This window comes from Tyto alba, unplaced genomic scaffold (genome assembly GCF_018691265.1).
Source record: "Tyto alba isolate M040663 unplaced genomic scaffold, T.alba_DEE_v4.0 Super-Scaffold_48, whole genome shotgun sequence".
NCBI lineage: Eukaryota > Metazoa > Chordata > Aves > Strigiformes > Tytonidae > Tyto > Tyto alba.
Window position 1 is genome coordinate 74,218 of NW_024881324.1, and position 18,340 is coordinate 92,557.

Below are 18,340 nucleotides of genomic sequence, written 5' to 3' on the forward strand. Positions count from 1 at the left end.
AACAAAAAACGCCCAAACAATCGGCCTCAAACCAAGGTTGACTTCTGAGTGAATCCCCCGACCAGCAACCAGCATCTTATCAGCAGCATGAAGCAACCAGCATCTTATCAGCGTGAAAATGCAACCCTGGGAACAATCCCTGGGAACTATAAGTAAACAATAGGAAGTAACTGTAAATCCCAAATGTAAAGAAAAACAGAGACTCCTCAGATGTGCCCGGATCCTGGCCAGATCCGGACACGCCTGAGTGAGGCATGTCAATCTACCAGATATCTCCCCTGCATTTTGTTTAGACTTGTTTGTTAAACTGTACAAAAGCCGGGCCCTCTCACAGCACAGACGCAGACCTCACCTACGAGCGGACGCCCTGCGTGGGACTTCCCAGCTGCCGGGAAAGGCTCTGCGACCCTTCGCTGGGACGGGGCTCCCCAGCTGGTGCACGGGGCAGGGGGATGGTCAAGTAGGAGGGCAACTGGTGATGGATCTTTCTTAATCACTATAGCTAGCTTTATGTAGCAATGACTAGGTGCATTACCTTGCTTATTTTTTTCTGCTGCTTTAAACTAAAGTAAAATAAGCCTATTTCTTTAGCTTGGTGTCTGTGTCCTTTGTGTTAACCCTGTCAATTGGCAAAACAGCAATTACTTCAGAAATTCCAGTATGTTCTGCAGCAGAAATTGGATACTGCGAGACGTTAGTGATTTTTGATTTGGGAAGTACTGGGGCTGCACGGAGTATACACACTGTGGCAGTCTGTTGATTTTTATTAGGGTTAGGGTTGGCATTTGAGCCAAAAGACTACAAACTACCGTCTGGCAAACGCCAAGTCCGGTTGCTCAACACATCGAAACCCAGGATATTTTCATGATGCTCTTTGATTGCAAAGCAAAAAGACGTTAGATGCTTTTCATCAAGGAGCCATAAATTAACTCCTGCTGCTTGGAACTCAGTGCAAGCTCCTGCAACTCCAGTAATTTGAACTTTTTGCCATCCAGGTTGTATGCCTAGCTTATTGGCATCCCGTTGTGTAATTACTGAAATTTGTGCTCCAGTATCAATTAATTCAATCAATTATGTTAATTGTTGCCAAGGACCTACAGGGATTAAAATGTAAGGGCCATTCTCATTTAGCCATTGCCCAATTGCTGTCCGGGCACTATTAGTTTTTTGGTCTTGTGTTTTGGGACTGATCCCCATGAGGGAGAAAAGGGTTATTTCTCTCTCTGGGAGCTGGCGATGGAGGAGTTAGAGTATTTGGAGTGTTACATTTTTGAAATGCTTGAATTAGACTCAGAAGAACCACCGGTAGGTTATCTCTGAATCATGGCTCTAGGAATTCCTAGTGCCAGTGCTTGTTTCCACAGTTCGTTTCTCCACTCCTGGCCCTTAAAATTGTCAGTCAGAGGATTTTTGTTCTTGGGAAAAATGAGTGTTCCTGTCTGTGGGGGAAACACTGAAACATTTGGAGCTCCTGAATACAGGGCTCATTCTCAGGTACCTCAAGTGTACTAAAAGGCAAAGGGTTTCCAGGTGGCATAAATACAGCTTACTCCTTTTTTAAGTTTTCTTTCTGCTGTAAGAAAAAAAGAAAATGGGAGTTGCACACATGAGCCCACAGTCTATGGGAGCTCACAATTCTTACTGTATATCTAGCAGTCACATTTATATCCTTATTGTACTTTCATCTGTTGGAGAATGGCTCAGAGACAAGGGTCCTGAGCCCACCGAGCAGTTGTACGATCAGAGCCTGTTCTAGGGGCTGATGCTGCCTCGCTGATTCTGGGCCTCACTAGGGTTTGCCTGCAGCTGCTCGCAGCTGCTGATACAGGAGGAATGTCAAGGACGCTTCGGCCTTGTGTACCGTGGTGTAGCGAAAACAGGTTAAGGGGAATTAGAAATAGTGGCCTGAGAAACTTAGTGTTATGAGAAGCTTGTGCTGTTAGCTAGCCGCAAGTAAGCGGACCGTGCGAATGCGACCTTTAGAGCTTAAGCCAATCAGCTAGTGACTAGTAGGCATAATAATTATCGTTGTCTGTATAAATAGATGTACCCTGGACCAATAAATTGAACGATGCTTTATCACCCACATTGAGTCCATCTCGGCATATCGTTCCTCCGCCGCTCCGCATTCATCCACCTGATTCCTCTTAAATAATGGGTATTTGATCTTTTTCTATTAACAAATTTCATTTTAGTCCAAAAGATCTTCCTTCTTTTGCTTGCTGCTTGCAGCAATGTAATAAAAGGGAGGTGTTCATAGGGAAGATGGCTGTGAAGATTTCAGATGTACTGTGTTTCTGTTTTCTGAGATGACTGAAAATTGGTTCAGTAGGAATTTGTTGCCAGAGATGTTTTCCTCTGTTTGCCAGAGATGTTTTTTTGCTCTAGCCTGTAAAAGAAAGCTCCCACAATAATGTACTTCCAGAAAAATGGTAACTGAATTTGCTCGCATTATTCTGTGAAAGCAGGCAACTTACAGGCAGAGTAATTTCTTGGACATAGGTAAACAAGCAAACTAAAGACTAAGTACAAAATGCATAAAAAGTAATTACCAGCTTCATGCCCAGTTCATAGGCTTTGTATTGAGGGTGAGATGGGAGGGGCAGCGTGTATCCACTGCGTCTATCCGGAACAAACATCTGCTGCACCAACTGTGCATATAAACACACTGTGAAAGTAACCTGAAAAAGCCCCAGCAAAAGAAAATAACTTACTGCAGTGTGACTGTGCTGTGTACAGGCATCAACTTTCCACCAGCTTTCTCTGAATTTTGTTTTAAATCACCCATATACCTGAGATTGTAATCAAAATACATCTTCGATACGTTTGCTTAAGATATGTTGCTTTTCAGATCTAATGAAGTATATTCCAAGTTGACATCTCTAAATAAACACGAACTTCATTCACTTTAAAGACATTTGAAAAGATCCTCAGTATTCAGGCCAACGTGGCATATTTTCAAAAATGTAAGGGCTCTTTTCAATTAAAAAAACCAAAGCCGAGATTTCAAAAATAGTCAAGAAATCTGACTCCCAAACTTATTTTCAGGAGCCTAGCTGTATAACTCTGTTATGCAAACATATCCAATACAACACTGCTTGGACAAGGAACATAAACCACTTCCTAAAGTAGCTTTCACAGAGCTGCATAAGCACGGTTCAGAAGGTGAAAAGCCTTGGAATGAACACCCAGGGGTAGTTAGGAGCAACTCCTGGTGTTGGCTGGCAGTGCTGTCAGACTGCTCTGATCACGGAACTGGATGAATTTCCTTAGTGAGCATTCCAGCAGAGGAGCTACTAACAGTAACCTCTGATTTCAGAGGCACTTCTGATTAGCCATCTGAAAGCCTAGCTATGCCAATCTGAAGGCAGAAAAGCTATTTAACATAAAGAACTGGAAATGCATGTCTAGTGTCAAAATTTAAAAATAAATCAGAAAACATTCTATTTTAACAACTAAATCTACATAGTTGTACCACTTGACCACAGAACCTTCGTCATTTACAGAACCTAATTCAGTGACAAGTTTCATCAGAAGGATCACTTACTATGGTCACCACACGCTCGTCTGGAGGGAAAGTCTGAAAAGAGCCACACGCTCGTAAATCCACAGGCTCTCGCAGGTGAAAGGCCTGGCCTGCTGCAGCCACCAACGAAGGGCACTGCCTCAGCACTGCCCCAATGCCTGCTGGAAGGTAGCAGTGGGCTCGGTGAAATGAGGCCTGAATTTTCTCAGGATACCTGCATTGTACAATAACAACATAGTGTAGTAAGTGCATCGCAAGCTGAAACCACTCTTTAAGCTAATATTCCCATTTTCACTTTAATACTACTCTGTATTATGGGCCAAATGCCAGATGATTATTCTAAAGTTAAAACTCCGCTAATCTAACACCTGGTATGTCTGTTTATATAGAACTATACATGGCTAATAAAAATTTCATCCCCACATTGGTAAAATGAATCACTGTGAACTTGACTAACATGTCCTACTACACAGCATTCTTCACTGCACCAGGTGTAGAAGTCATCTGGCTCGTGCTGTCAAATCCTTGCAAAAAATAACTTGTGGTGCTGAATAGACCTGTGAGAAGCTATCGCTCTGAAAAGCGTGATGGTTCTACACTTTAATTTGCAATCCTTTTTCTCCCTCCTCAAAGGGCTCCTAAAGGCCCACAGAACTTCCAGACTTTTCAATACAAGAAGGATGTGAAGGCAGAATAACTTGTCCTTGTCAGGTGTGGCATCACAGCAGTGAACCAGTTCCAGAGCCCCCAGATCACAGCACAGCCCACAGGGCACTGGTCCCCCTCTTCAGAAGAAGGCCACAGAAAAAACACTGGTTTCTGAAAAGGAAGCCACTTTATCACACCTAACAGGAAAACGACTGGATACAAGAAAGCACCCCAGACAGCCCAGAATCAAAACTCACTGTTGCACAAGACCAAAGTGAAACACCCACATACCCACTGATGCGCTTCTACACTGCTGTTGGGATGGGCTCTGCAGCCAGGAACTCCTCTGAACAGGTGGACAACAGTGTCACCGCCTGCGAGACTGTCAGAGTGGTGGCAGATAGGTCACATTCCTGCTCCTGGGTCTCTGACAGCGGGATGAGGTGCAGCTCTCCTTTGTAAAGGAACACCTGGCAGGTAGCAACAGTCTCATCAGACAGGATCAGAACAGACACACACGAGGCAGCGGAAAATTTAATTTAATATACAAATGCACATGTTTAAACATAGAGAATACCGAACTACAAATAGAGAAATAACTCAGAAAACAGCACATTTTTTTTTTAAATGGGAGATGAGGTAAATACAGATGCCACAGACCATGATCCAACCAGTAAATAAAAAAAAAAAAAAACAAACTATTTTAACTGCAACACGTTTGGTCCAATGTATTTGGTTTTCTTAATAACACTAATAGCAAACATTTCTCTTCAACTAGAGATTTGCTTCAGGAGAATCAGCATAATTTAACTGCTGAAGAACAGGACAGGAACTGAAAAGCATTGTTTCAGGTGCTACACGTGACCTCTGTTGGTTCCCCATCCTAAGAACTGAATGTAACACTATCGACTTCCTCACTCCGTCTGTTCCCTCAATTGGAAGGAAAATACGGCCCTGATAGTAAAGACACAGGTCTGCAATTAATTCCTGTGTTGTGTTACACCCCTTTTCTTTTAAAAGCCTTGTGGGGAAAAAAAAAAACCTAAACAAATCTTTGTTAATGGAAAAGTAAGTTCCTTTCATTTAAATCCATTGCCAAGAAACTCTGTGACTAGCAATCACCCACAGCAAGCTGATGTGGCTGCAGAATGAAAGTCTACTGCAGACAAGACTAGTTGCACACGTGTACACTGGTGTTACAGTCAACCAATGAACCTTACTTCTTTCAACTTTACCAGCAGAGACTTAGGTTTTTTACCTCATGGCACACACGAGCTCTAGTCTAGTCAGGTGAAAGGGAGTTTGTTCAGAGACTACAGGAGAGAAAAAGTTAACTTTTGTGCCCTGGAACAGCTTTTTTTTTAAGCACTCCCTGTTAACTTAACTTTGTTTTGATGCCAAGTATCACCTCCACCTGGAAAGGGTGGCACAGAGAGCAGGGGGTTAGGTGCACGTTCTGAAAACTAGCTCCGTCAAGACAAATGACGCTGGATTCATTTCATCGCAGTGGTTTGGGACTCCTTGTAGAGTTGTCAGCATTTCCCACATAAAAATACACTAACAAGATAGGAGTGAAGCTGCAAAAGTTAATGGAAGCTGCAAGGGTTAAGGTAGCAAGTACCTGGGTGACTGTCAGAGGACAGGAGGGGTCTTTTAGCTTGTTGAGTAGCTGAGCGGCCTCCTACCGCTTACAAGTGGTACAAGAGGCAACTGAAAGGCACTAAACTGAAGTAACTGGTTTTTAAGCAAGACAGGAATGGTTCCTACTGAAACCTGCTCCCTCCCCCACCCCCAAAAATCCAACCCCAGTATCTTTAAATGCAAGCTGAGTTTTGACTGATGTATTAACAAAAAAAAAAAATTGAATTCAGCAGAAGAACTTCGTAGACTTGAGCACTTCATGAAATATCAAGGAATACAGTAGTTGCCTGCAATGCAGCAACTGTGAAAGCATAAAATTTGCCCCTTTTGGATGGCCAGGCACTTGTCTCAAACTTGCCTAAGTCATACGTAACACAGTTGATATTAGAATTAAAAAAAAAACAAAAACAAAACTAAAAAACACCAACAAAGAAAAGCATTTTAGTTTTAAGCTAAAGGAGATGTATTTGGTACTTAGTTTTAATACCTTTCAAAAGTCCTAAAGTTGTACATGATCTCTGTTTATTAGGTCTTCAGCTGCATGGTTCTCTGAAAACCCACAGTCAAGGTGGATCAGTCACAAAAAGCAAACAGGGGTTCTAAACGTGCCATGAAGAAGTGTCCATCCATGGCCAGAGTCATGCACCAGCTCTCATTCTCAGCAATGTCAACATTGTTTACAGCAGAGTCTTCAAACACCCATCCTTATGAATAGTTAGTTATGTTTTTATCAATCTAAGAAGCAGTTGCCAAAGATTAGAAGGGGTATACTTAAAACATTCCATTTGCCACCAGTAGAAGTAGTTATACTCCAATGGAAGGGTAAATGCACTCCAGTGGGCACTAAAGCCTAACTCCTACAAAATCCAAACAACACACTCAGCCACTGTTGTTTTCCCATTACTGGCTTATGACCTGTTCATCTTGTTACAGGCAAGTACTGCAGAATCTGCCAATTTTTCTGTTAGCTCTACAGAAGATGAAAGATTTTCCATAACAGCAGTAATTTCAATGTTAAAGGCTGTATTTATATGTTTAAAGCAACATTATACTATCAAAAGCAAGCACTACACGTCGCTGCTTCTACAACTCAACTTAGACAAGTTACGAATCCTGTAATAACTGCAGCAGATATCAACGCAGTTGTATAAAAATAAGGTAGCAAGCCAGCTGAGCAGAACTGATGACTTTAAGGGTAGCACACTAGTGACTCTTCCTGTGTTACATACTTGGACCTCTTCCTCACTGACTGAAGGTGGAAGAGGCAGAAGGGACTCTTACTGCAAGTAGTTCCAGACAGTATTCAAAGAAAGTACATTGTCTTCCTGGCGGGATATTTCATGGTAATTTTGCAAAATAGGTCAGTCTCCCTTTCTAAAAATGCCTGCAATTACCCAAGATTTCTGCACTCTGCCATGAGGCTCCAAACCCACAGATGCAACGACGTTGTTAGTAGATGGGTTCTGCACTGTGACAGATGTATCAGTGGTATTTGCTGCAGTTGCCCTTGTGGCTCCAAATTAGACAAAAACATGAAATACATGCTTCTAAGTGATTAGCTGAAGGTCTTACTCCCAAACAGTAAACTCCAGATGACAAATAAGCGTACAGACGAGGTGAGGATAACCACTTCATGTATTTCAACAAAATTAGGACGCTGCATGAAAACAGTTTCTCCTTTAAAAAGTTGTCCAATTAAAAAGCACTTTCTTTCTAAATTTCCCTTATTAATGTTTTCTAAATTACAATTCATAATGAAAAAAACTACTCAGTATTCTTTAGGAAGTAGCTCCTACTATCCCACTCTGTTATGTAAGCTATCAGATGTTAGTGGTACCTACAGAACAGCTAATAATTTTTAATCAATATTGAAGTTATTGAGTCCAGTTGATCCAAGCATGCTTTACTCAAAAAGAAGGGAAAAGAAAGCAAAGCAGAACTGTGCAAATGTAACTAAGTTAGCTTTCCTTTGCATTTCTAGAGGGGTGAAAAAAAAAAACCAAAAAAGCTCTGGTCTTAGTTGAAATCTCTTGGGTTTGCATAGAGGCAAACTGATGCTAAAGAGAGGCTTCTGTTCACTAAACCCTTTCAAAATACAATTTCTTTTAACAGCTGACACTACTGGAACATTGTACAGTGTGGCATTTAGTTACATCAAGCTCACTGGAGATAAGCATCCCCTTTATATCGGTGCCATTCCTCAGGGAGCAAGTTGGTTTTCTGTAGCCCTAGTGCACAAGAGTTACAAAAATATATAAATAAACTTGAACAGACTTCTAGTAACATAATGTAGTATTTTATAGCTAAGAGGAGTCAGTGTGTTAAAAAAGTGAAAGCAGTCTCATCATAAGGTAATTTTTGGTTTCTGTACTAATGGTTGACACAAGACTTCTGGGCTGGTAGGTATCTATTTTGTACAGTAAAAGTAACGTTCAGGTCCATGTGTTGTGCAACATAGAGATATGCTGTACTCTCAGAATCAGGATAATTTTTGAAAGAAGCCGCATAAAGGAATAGTTACCATCTACCTCTAGCTTCCCCCTGGGAAGCTCTATTAAATAGCCAGTTCCTGAATGCTATCACTGAAGCAGTGAGGACTTTCAGCTCAAATGGAAGTGTTCCCCTTGTTGCTCATAAGCCTCTGAAAAATGATCCACAAAATAAAGCCAGCCTCATCCCTTTGAGACAGAGTTGAAAACTAGTTAATTACCCTTCAAATTCATACCCCCACACACTGTCAGGGGGTTTTTAAACCAGCTGAAGCATAAACCTTTCAAGTATTTGCAGATCCTACTTAAGGAATTCACTTCTGAAATAACAGAAGGGTTGACAAATATAGTGAAGTAGCTAATCGCTACCACCCTACAGCAGAGTTGACTGTGATGTTATTGAAATAACAAGCAATGCATTTCTGAGCTTCGGAACTCCTTGTCATGGGACATCACAAACCCTAGAAATGCACAGAACTGACTCTCTCCTGTGGATTTTTCAGCTATTGCCTCACCTCAGTGTGTCAGAGGATTCCTACAGTGACATACATGCTGCAGTCTTCTTCCTAAGGCATCTGCCACAGGCAATCCAAGGCCAAACACGAGCTGGCCCTTTCATGGAACATGGCATCACCAGCACTGACATCGCAGTTAACAATGCAGCCATAGTTACAGCTGCTATACAAGTGTGCAGTATTTACTTGACTTAAATCAGTCAGAAGAGTTTTGAACAGCTACATAGAAAACGTAGAGAGGGCTGGGGAAGCAACTTAGCACAGAATTCTATGAAAACTTTTCCTCTATTAAATCTGCAATATTCCAAAGTATCTTTAGAAAACCACTGAAAATACCTGTTGAGCTGAAGTTCAAAGACTTTTAAAAAACAGCAGAAGGTTTGTTACGTAAAAGTGTGACTAGCAAAAAGATAAGGTTTTCAACTCGGAAACCACAGGAATTGCCACTGAAGACTCTCAAAGGTGAGGGGTTACACTGTTTTACCATCAACTGTACCAATAGCCATTCGGTGTTTGGAAGGAAGGTGCTTCCAAAGAAGTTTAATAAACGCACCATGGTCCCAAACCTCACACCGCTTCCTTACTGTAACAACTTTTACTCAGGAATCTGTTTGATCTTAACCGAAAAGCACCCAAAGGATTTTTAAAGAGCAGCACCAGAATGCTTTGTCTTGTTCATGATGCATTCTGTATCATACCTCCCAGTCACAGCAAACTGATGCACATGCTCTGAAACAGTAGCCCAGAAAAACTCTGAAATGCTCCCAAATCCACGTGATCCCATACAAAATGATACCTGCTATCTCAGCCTACACAGTTCTTTTTTTCTTTCCTTTCTTGGCTGCAGTCATCTTTTCTCCTTTTTTAGCATTTCTCCCGTATTTTGCTTCCTGTTGGGCCAAAAAGTCATCCATCTCCTTTTTTCGATCTTTATTTCTGCTCTGGGGGAAAGGAAATTAAAAAAGAAAACCGACCCAAAACTTTTACTACTTCCTAGTACAGATTATTCTGTTGAAGTTGATAGTATGACAGCTACATAAAATATTGGAATATATTAAACAGGGAATGCAAGCAATATAATACAATACAAATATAATACAATACAAAGTATAGTACCATCAAGCAAAATTCTACTTGTGTACTCTAGGCTCTATACCTAACTTCTCCTGAAGTATCGAGACAGACGTAAAGTGGCTATAAAAATTCCCAACGTAAGCCTAGGAAAAGCAAAACAATTTCTAAGTTTAGACCCAAAACTCTCCTACAGTTTAGGGAATGATTAAGCACGAATGTTCTAGGAAGCCCACTGGATGATGAGAAACAGAAAACATTCCAAAAAGCAGAACGTAAACAGTATGTTTCTTTCCTCAGTCCTCAAGATACAAAACAGTAAGACCTATCAGCTTCTACATCCTGATGGAATCCCTCAGAGAAAGAATCATTAATACTCCCTGTATAACTAGCTAAAACTAGAAGTTAAATATTTTGATTGTGTATGCCATAAGGATATTTGAATAACTTTGTTAATTTTCAAAAGACGCAGGCAGTAAAATCCATACCACACTGACTATTAAGTAAAGTACATAGGTAGCTAACATTAAGGTCAGGTTTTAACCTCAGAACTCTCAAGTTGCAAGGATCCAAACTACAAAGAGGCTCAGGGAGAACAGAATTATAGGCCAGTAACATACTTCTCTTCAGCAGATAGAAAAAGCCTTACTTGAATAAGCGCTTTCAAATCATCTTCTCCATCAAGGCCCAGTTCAGCTTTAGTCTCTTCTGCCTCTCTAGCTTCTTTTTCTGCCTAAAATAGCAAACTAGCTTTTTAACAAGTAGTTTGCAAGTTATTTGACAAAGTCTTATAATAGTTATCAAACTTTTTTTTTTTTTTAAATCTGTATACAACTAGCTGCAAGGAAACACAAATCGTTTCCAAATTTGGCCACAGATGACAAACTGGTGAAAGAAAGACCATTCTGGCTTTAGTAGAGCGGGACAGTTTTTTGTTGTTTCACAATGCTGAATGTGATGTCTATGCCTATCCCTGTTCCCCCCACCCACACTTTTTTTGTCTTGCCAGCTATTACATTTTCTTTAACTTAGAGAACGGTTACTGCGATGTGCATGTAAGATCTACAAAGTGTTCAAAAAACCCCACATTGAAGAAGAGGTCCATTTAGTCCAGCATGTTATTTCACACTTGCCAGAAGGCAAGCACAACATATTTCTACCACATACACTGAACTCCAGCAACTCATAGCTGTGTAAATAAATGCAGGGACATGCTATACTGTAATAAGCCATTGTGTATAATAATAAAATAAAGAATTAATAATAAAACAAAGGAATAAAGATTGGCAGCAGCCTATCACAGCTCAAAAGCCTTTCACAACAATTTGGGGGGGGGGGGGGTGGAAGGGTAGAGAACACAGGTGCACAAATGTGAAAGTCAAAGACACAGAGCAAGATCTGTAACCCAGAAATCCTGTGGCAAACATTTGCCTCAAGAACAGTTCCATTTTATTTCTAACAAGGAAGATTAAAAGCTTATCATAAAAAATATGCTTCCCTTTGGTCCCGGATTGATATAACCTACCCGCTTTTTTCTCGCAATCATTTTCTGCTTCGACTCTCTTACAAAACCTTTGTAGAATGGGACTTCTCCACAGTCAATGGCTTTTTCTATGACTTTCTGTATTCTTGGTTCATCTGTATAGTCCACGCACAACACAGACTCCATTATTCTGTCCAGGTCACCCTCAAAATCCACATATGCTGCTTTGATAATAGCTAGCTCTTTTCGAAGTCTTTAATATCTTTCACTGGGATCTGAAGCAAAGAAGTGACACTTCTGGAGTTACATGATTTATTCACCAGATGGATTTCAGAGACAGCGTTAAAAAAAAAAAAAAGCACAAACAAAACAAAGCAAAACAACAGCAGCCACGTGCTTTACCCGCAGCTCGCCAGGGAGACACGGCCACAGGCCCGAAGCAGGGAGCTCCCCACTTCCCGCAGGGCCTGCCCCTGCCCAGGCGAGCCCTGCGGGGCCCCGGCCCAGCTCTCACCTTCCTGAAGAGCAGCCGCCAGTACTCCCGCCAGTCCCGCTCGCCCCTCAGCACCTCGCCCTCCTCGCCCACCGTGCCCTGCTCACCGTACAGGGCGCGCTGCTCCGCCTCGCTGAGGGCGGCGTAGGCCTTGCCCAGGATCTGAGACAACTGAGCCTTTTTTGGCTAGCCTCAGCTGTATGGTGCTGCAGACATTTCACTCTTCCCATTATGCGCTGCAGCTTTTCAGTCCACAAACATTTTAATGCAAGAAGTTTTTAAGAACAGCCAAACCTCTTCAAGACTTTTCCTTCCTGACAAGAACATGCCCACGGTTTAGACCAATGAGCTTTGATAACACCACACACTATTTCTAGTGCCATATAAAATTACTCACCGCATTTCTGTTCTCTTGCACAGCCATCCTTTGCTATTCAGAAAAGATTCTGAACACTACGGAAGAAAGTCCCATTAAACCTTTATCATTTGAGGTGTTCAGTTGCGATCGCCTAACAAAGGAGGAGTTACTTTTGCACATTGCCCGTTTCCCCCTTTATTCTTTAGTGAACTTAAACCTACCCACAACGGCGCGTCCGTCTCTTCAGCGAGCATGGAATCACAACGTTCCCACCTGCCCGACGGAAAACCTGGCACAGCCCTGGCATGTACGTATTCAATGCAGCCAGTGGAGGCAGGCAGGCAGGCACAGACAGGCAAAGCCAGACTTCTGCTAATAAACGTGGGATTTTCCCTTTTACAAAAGGCACTTCATTAAATACAGGCCTCTCCTGCGGGAGCCCGGCAGCCGCACCGCTGCTCTTCCTTCCCCCAAAAGTTGCCCCCTTGGACGCGGGCGCACGGCCCTGCACTGGCACCTCCTGGGGAGCCCGGCACCTCTCCCATTTTGGGGGGACACGGGGCACCTCTCCCGTTTTGGGGGGGGCTGAACACAGGGGCACCTCTCCCATTTTGGGGGGGGGGGATGAACACGGGGGCACCTCTCCCGTTTTAGGGGGGGGATGAACACGGCACCTCCTCTCCCGTTCTGGTGGGGGGATGAGCATGGTACCTCTTCTCCCGTTTTGGTGAGGATGAACACAGCACCTCCTCTCCTGTTATGGGTGGGATGAACACGGCACCTCCTCTCCTGTTTTGGGTGGGATGAACACGGCACCTCCTCTCCTGTTTTGGGTGGGGAATGAACACAGTAGCTCCTTTCCCATTTTTTTTTTTTTTTGGGGGGGGGTGGGGGGTGGGGTGGGGATAAACACAGCACCTCCTCTCCCGTTTTGGGGGGGATGAACACAACACCTCCTCTCCCGTTTTGGGGGGGATGAACACAACACCTCCTCTCCCGTTTGAGGGAGGATGAACACAGCACCTCCTCTCCCGTTTGGGGGGGGATGAACACGGCACCTCCTCTCCCGTTTTAGGAGGGAGATGCACACGGCACCCCCCCTCCCGTTCCGGGGGGCAGCCCCCCGCCGCCGGGCCGTTCCGCCAGCGCTGCCCACCCAGCCCCGGGCCATCCCTCCCGAGGCCGGGGCAGCGCCCGGGCCCAGCCGCCCGGACCGGCTCCGGAGCAGCCGCAGAGGCCGCGCCGCACACTCCGTGCGCCCCAGCGCCCCGCCCGCCGCGGCGGCGGCTCCAGGCTCCGGGCCCGGCCCCGCTCGCCGCCGCCTCCCCTGCGGAGCCCCGGGGGTCTCCCCCCGCGCCGCCGGGCTGCCGGCCCGCCTTCTGCCCCGGCCACGCCGAGCGGCGCGGAGGCGGCGGGCAGAGGCGAAGCCCCTCCGGCAGCCGCCGCCGCCTCGTCCCTCGCGCGCTCCCAGACCTTCCCCTCGGGCCTCCCCGCGCTTTCCCCGGCGCTTCCCGCCGCGGCGGGCAGCCGCCCACACGCACTCACCGGCCCCGGCCCCGGCCCCGGCCCCCGCCGCTCCCCCCGCGCCGGGCCGGCCTCCCCCGGAGCGGCCGGGGCGCCCCCCCCGCCCCCCCCCGGCCCGGGGTCGGGGCTGCTGCGGCACCGAAGGGAAGAGCTGGGAGCCGGGCGGGGTTCGTGCTGTGAATCAGTGCACAGGCACCTCCTTGGGGCAGGGGGAGCACTGCGAGTACTGGATGATTTTGTGCCGCTGTCAGAGCGAAAGGAGAATTTTCCTGTTGCGGGGCTGAAGTGGCATCTGCTGTGCGGTTGCCTGTGGCTTCCACGGCAGCAGAGAGACTCCTGAGAGCTCTTTCCAGTCCCTTTACCCTGAGTGTGGGCATTAACGTTTTCACTAACCGTCTCCAATCACGGGGGGTTCCTCAGACAGTGGGGTGACGAGGTGGAGGGTCAGATCTACGCGTGGGGCAGGGGCTGCGTTACCCCCCCGCCTCCCGCTGCAGGAATGCCCGCTGGCAGGGGCGCTGTGAAACAATCCTCAACCCTTTTGTCGTGGTTTGGGCCTGGTTGGCAGCCAACCCCAACGCAGCAGCTCTCTCTCCCTTCCCCTCCGGCAATGAGAAGGGACAGAGAGCCAGGCTTGGGGTTCGAGATAGGACTGGGATGGGGAAAAATTCCCCTTTATGATCACGAGCAAAAGGCAGACTCGTTAGGGGAAGAAAAAAAAGAACATACATTTATTACAGACACTAACAACACCTAACAGAGTAGGTACAGTGAGAAGCATCGCCACATCTTGAGAACACCTTCCCCCCACCCCTCCCTTCTTCCCGGGCTCAGCTCTGCTCCCGATATCTCTACCTCCTCCCCCAGTGGCGCAGGGGCAGGGAATGGGGGGTGCAGTCAGCGCTGCCACTTCCTTCATCTTCGGTGAGGGGAGTGTCCGAAACTTGTTCCTCCTACTCCATCGTGGTCCCCCTCTCACAGCAGACAGTCTTCCACAAACTTTCTCCAACATGAGTTCCCTCCCACGGGCCTGCAGCGTTCCCCACACTGCTCCGTCATGGGTCACTAACTTTCTCCGACTGGATTCCCTCCCACGGCTGCAGCCCTTCCCGAGCTGCTCCGGCGTGGGACTTCCCCCGCATGCTGCAATCCTCCCAGCGCTGAATTACAGCAGTGGGGCTGCCTTTTCCCATGAGACCCCGGCCTTCTCCGAGCACAGAGCCTTGATCATTTAAGCAGGAGCAACAGGCCATAAATCAGTGTCTGCTCCACCGTAGATCTCCATGGTTGGCAGGGGGGGGCCGCCCTGCCGTCTCACCACAGGATACAGGGGGGTCTCTGCTCCGGCACACCTCCCCCCTCCTTTCTTCCTCCGTTCCTCCACTGACCTTGGTGTTCACGCAGCTGCAGCAACTCCTCCTCACAAGTCCAACTGCCCGTCACCACGTCCCTTCTTAAATACGTTATCGCAGAGGTGCAGCTGATGGGCTCAATTTCCCAAACAGAAGTGGAACTGGCTTGGAGCTGAGGGAGCTTCGAGAAGCTTCTCAAAGGGGGCCGCCCCTATAGCCCCCTCCCCTGCCACCAAAAAACTCCACCACTCACTCAATCCAGGACACCTTTAATGACTGAAGAAGGAAAGAGAGAGATGGGAGAGGGCTGGGGCTGGAACAGGCGGGTGCGGGTCGCATGTCCCACGGGTTGTGCCCCACAGCTTCTCTGCCCAGCTGTCAGAAGCGGCCGGGGGGGTGTGGGGCACTCTGCCCCGTGGGGTCCCTCAGGGCTCTGGCTCGCTTGGTGGGCACGCTGCTGCCGTCGGATGCTCTGCGCTTGCTGCTGCCCACCGCTGCGCTGTCCCTGTGCGGCAAGTGGGTCCAACCCCCCCGGGGCTGCCTCCGCAGGGCCTCCCCCACCAGTGGGGCCCTGAGGGGCGGATGACACTGGGGGGCAGCCGGGGGGCTGGCCGGGGGGCTCAGCAGCGGGATGCGCAGGGGGCTCAGCAGGGCACTCTCCAGAAGACCCTGCGGGGGATCCTTCCAGGGACTCTCCGCAGGACGGGCCTCTGAAGTCTCCTCGGAAGTCTCCAGGGAGCTCTCCTCCTCAGCAGCCTCCGAGGGGCTCGGGGGCAGCCGGGTGGGGAGGTCTGCTGCCACCCCACCCTGCTGCCCCTTGGGGTCCTGCGAGGGGGAGGCTGCCACCCCCCAGAAGGGGTCGGCGTCCCCCAGCATGGCCGCTGCCAGGCCGACCTTGGGGCCGTTGTCCTGCACCCCATCCTCCAAGAAGTCGGGGGACTTCGCCGACGGAGGCGGTGCTGGCGAGGCCTGTGGGGGACATCGGGGAAGGTGTTCTCGCCAGCCACCATCTCCACTGTCGCCGCCTGCTCCTTGCAGCCGCCCTCTGCCCTGTGCTCCGAGAGGTGGGGGAGCTCGTTGAGAGAGGTGGTCAGGTTGGGGACACTGGGGACAGTGTCCTCACCATCCCCCAGCCCCGCCACCACCGCTCGCTCCTTGGGGCAGCTGCCCCCTCCCACATACTCGGAGAGGTGGGGAAGCTCATCAAGGACCTCGACACTCAAGCGGGGGACATTGGTGGTCAAACAGTTGTCCATGCTGTCCCCTGGCTGTGCCACCACCGCTTGGTCCCAGGGGCCGTTGCCATCCACCATGTCCATGGAGAGGTCCGGGAGCTCATTGAGGAAGGCGGAGCTGGCCAGGCTGTAGGGGAAATCAAAGACATCGGGGACCGTGTCCTCGCTGCCCCCCAGCCCCGCCACCGCTGTCTGCTCCTTGGGGCAGCCGCCTGCCCCCACGTACTCGGAGAGGTCGGGGAGCTCACTGAGGAAGGCAGCCAAGCCAGGGTCATCGGGGCCGGTGTCCTCGCTGCCCCCCAGCCCCGCCACCGCTGTCTGCTCCTTGGGGCAGCTGCCCTCTGCCACATAGTCCGAGAGGTCGGGCAGCTCTCGGAGGAAGGCGGCCAAGCTGGGGCTGTCGGGGCCATCGGGGACAGTGTCCTCACTGTCCTCGGTGTGGAGCCAGGCGGTGGTGTCCTCTGCCTGCTCAGGAACGGCCTCAGCGAAGGCGGCTGGCCCCTGCTCGGGCAGGTCTGTGCACTTCCCCGGAGCTGCTGGGGTGGTCACCACTGCTGAAAAAGCAAGCAAAGACAACCAGTCCCTGGTGATGCAAGCTCTCCTCGGCTTGGCCGCCCACCTACTGGCCCTGCCACCCCCTAAAACTCACCCTTGGGCTGTGTGGTGGTTCCACTGGTCGGCGGAGCAAGGGCAGGGGGGTGGGGGGTGGCAGCAGGGACGCTGTCCTCAGTGGCCACCACATCCTTGTTGGAGGCCTCTGATGGCTTCTGGGCGCTGCCAGGGAGGGTGTGGGGCACAGGGGGGCCCTGCACCCAATGCTGAGTTGTGGGGTGGCAGGGTGTCGGGGGGCCGGGGTGGGCAGGGACGTGCCACAGGCAGGAGCCCGTGGGGTACAGGGGCCCCCCCGGGAGCACAGCCCCTGGCCCCAGCCCCATCGGCTGGTGGGGCAACAGCATCCCCAGCACCAGCTGCTGTCCCCAGCTGTAGGCAGGGGGACAGGGAGCAGCCACAGGGGAGAACTGCACCCCAGGGGGGATCTGCACCCCAGGGGGGAGCTGCACCCCGGGGGGGAGCTGCACCACGGAGGGGAGCTGTACAATGGTGGGGAGCTGCACCCCGGGGGGAAGCAGCACCCCGGGGGGGAGCTGCCCCGGGACCCCCATGGGCCCTGGCACCCCCTGCCAGACGCTGGCCTGTGGCAGCTGGGAGGTGACGGGGTGGAGCTGGGCGGGCTGGGAGGACACCGGCAGCCCTGGGACGGAGAGCAGCGTGCCGGCAGGGACCGGTGGCGGCATGGCCGGAACACTGAAGCTCTGCAACCCTGTCTGCCGGGGGGTTGGAACGTGCCCCATTATGGCATCACCTCCTAACGACATCACACACGCAGGGGCCGGGACCGGGACCAGCTGTGAGCCCCTCCACGGGCAATGGGGTCCTGGTCCCCCCGGCCCCCTCGCTCCATGGCCGCCCTCAGCCTCTGCTCAGCCACAGCCCAGGTGACACCCACCCTGTGCCTGCACCCTGCTGGGGGCTGCTCTGGGCAAAACCAGCCCTGGGATGCCCCCGCAGCTCATTAATATTATTTAGCCTGGATAGGGAGCTCCCCGGGGGGAGGCCCCAGCTGCCCTTGCAGCAGCCCACGCAGGAGGAAGCTGAGGCCCAGGCTCGCTCATGCCAGTGAGGAGGCCACAAATCCTCTGTCACTGCCGTGCCTGCGGCCAGTTTGGAGGGGGGGAAGGGGCTGCCTGGGGCCGAGGAGAGGGGACCCCCAGGGGGGACGGGGGGCCCCGTCCTGACTCCTCACTGGCTTCACTCCCGGGCAAGTGCTTCTCCTCTGCGCCAGGACGGAGAGCACAGCGGGGGCTGGAGAGCGTCCCCAGGAGCTGCATGGGCTCGGGGGGCATCCCTGAAGTGGGGTCTGTGGGAGCTGTTCATGTCACATTGTGAAATTTTAGTCTATGTTTTTGAACAACTGAAGACATAACAGGCACTGGTTCGAGGGTCT

General features: G+C 49.5%; 1 pseudogene; it reads right to left on the reverse strand.

Moving 5' to 3' along the window:
* Window positions 1-2,453: 2,453 nt before the first annotated feature.
* On the reverse strand, window positions 2,454-12,502 carry LOC122152424 (annotated as a pseudogene).
* Window positions 12,503-18,340: the final 5,838 nt, after the last annotated feature.